Genomic DNA, 1,809 nt, shown 5'->3' with positions numbered 1-1,809 from the left:
GCTCAATGCCCAAAGATTGCAGACACTCATACATGAACCGCAATTTAAGGTCATGGGTCTCCGCAATGGTTACCTGTATGAAGCGCACCAACTTGTCATTCGAGTCCAAAATCACTGCATCATAGCCCCCCTGATTCCATTTCAACGGCTTCAGGCACAACCTTGCTTCTCCTTGCTTCAGAGCCTTCTGGACTTCGCTTGCTTCAAGAGGTATTACGCTACACCTTTGCCAGTCGTCGTGCTGCTCGGACTCGGCTTGATTCTCTGACCTGAGGTTGACCTGCAGCCCTGGATCTCGTCCTATCCGAGCAAAGAACAGCATCTCAAACAAAATCCCCCGAAGAGACGGATTCTCAGTCATGCCAGGGAGCTGCTCAATCTTCCTCACAAACGATTCTCCGAGCTTCTCTGCTAGCTCCCTGGCAACAAACCTACTGATAAAAGTCCAGTACACCTGGTTTCCGATTCGATACTTCCCATGCAGCCGATTGACAAACTGCTTTGAAAGGTCGCCCACGTTCATTTCAAAGAGCGTCGTGAAATTAGAGACAGAGTCCATCGCTGCACAGAGATCTTGGATAGCTTGATCTGTCGTACATTCGAACATATGGCGGCATGAGCCTCCAACAATCTGATACTTTGACTCGACATCTCTCGACCTTGTCTCCTCCGAGCTTTCTTCCGCATCCAAGCTCCATTTCATTACACCGGCCACACTCTTGTAGAACATTTCGTACTTTATGGCCTCCTGGTACTCCTCCAGTGCCCACGAGTACACCATCAACTCCTCTACCTTCTCCATTCTATCGAGCTCAATTTTTTTCTTTTCTCGAGAACTCATCGACGTCGTGATGACAACCCGCCGGTTTTCCCGGTCCTTGTGAAGCCACCACATGCATTCACTGAGCGCCAGATCATGTACATCCTGTTGGTAACCGTCCAAGGACACAAGATACTTCTTCTTGCCCTGAGACCATTCTCTTAGGACCCATCTCAGCATCTCTTCTGCACCATTGCGTGGCAAATCAGCGATTCTCAAAACTCCATCATCAACTTGGAGCACTTGAACTGAACTCCACTTCCACAGCCGCACACACATCACCATCCATCCCTCCTCCATGCTCAGCGATTGTATAAAGGACATGGTCGTCGACGACTTCCCCGTCCCTGGAGGCCCTAAGATCCAACCCAGACTCCCGTCCTTACACACTCTGTCCTTAATGAACTCCCACTGCTCATTGAAGCATTTCCTGCAGTAGAGCACCCGCTGCCTTCCTTGTCCAGAGCTGTGCTGATCCCAAAACGACCCATCGAGACAAAAAAAATTTCCCTCCTCCATATACCCCACCGCGTCACGATTCCGAGTTATCTCCTTCCAAGAGATGTGGTTCTCTCTCTCTCGGAGACCTTTCCAATCCTTTCGGAGCTCCTCCTTCTCCTTCTCTAGTTTCTTCTCCTGGTCTGCAAGGTCCTTCAGAACATCCTGCCAGTACTCCTTGATTTCGCCTTCGAGAAAATTCTAATTTCAAAGAGTCTTATCATTTCGGATCTTCTCCTCCTTCTTTCGGAGCTCCTCCTTTCGGAGCTCCTCCTTCTCCTTCTCTAGTTTCTTCTCCTGGTCTGCAAGGTCCTTCAGAACATCCTGCCAGTACTCCTTGATTTCGCCTTCTCCTTTCGGAGCTCCTCCTTCTCCTTCTCTAGTTTCTTCTCCTGGTCTGCAAGGTCCTTCAGAACATCCTGCCAGTATTCCTCTTCCTTCTTTCGGAGCTCCTCCTCCTTCTCTTTTCGAAGCTCCTCTTCCTTCTTTCG

Source organism: Guillardia theta, assembly GCF_000315625.1.
Source record: "Guillardia theta CCMP2712 unplaced genomic scaffold GUITHscaffold_19, whole genome shotgun sequence".
NCBI lineage: Eukaryota > Cryptophyceae > Pyrenomonadales > Geminigeraceae > Guillardia > Guillardia theta.
The sequence above is the reverse complement of the archived record's forward strand: the minus strand, read 5'-3'. Positions refer to the sequence as shown.